This window comes from Eurypyga helias, unplaced genomic scaffold (assembly GCF_000690775.1).
Source record: "Eurypyga helias isolate BGI_N326 unplaced genomic scaffold, ASM69077v1 scaffold36792, whole genome shotgun sequence".
NCBI classification, from domain to species: domain Eukaryota; kingdom Metazoa; phylum Chordata; class Aves; order Eurypygiformes; family Eurypygidae; genus Eurypyga; species Eurypyga helias.
In genome coordinates, this window is record NW_010237201.1 from 448 (window position 1) to 667 (window position 220).

Genomic DNA, 220 nt, shown 5'->3' on the forward strand with positions numbered 1-220 from the left:
CCCACGGCCACGAAGCCGCCCCACTCGTGTGCTCGGGCCAGCAGCCAGCGCAGCACCGAGCTCATCCGAAGTCTGCAGGAGCTGGGCCTGTCTGAGAGGGAACGGCTGAAATATTCCACGGAAACAATTTTATGACACGAGGAGACATATTTTTACTGCTCAGAAGTCCCGCGGAGTCTTTCATCAGACAGAAGTGGAATGAAAGATTCAGGACAGCGCA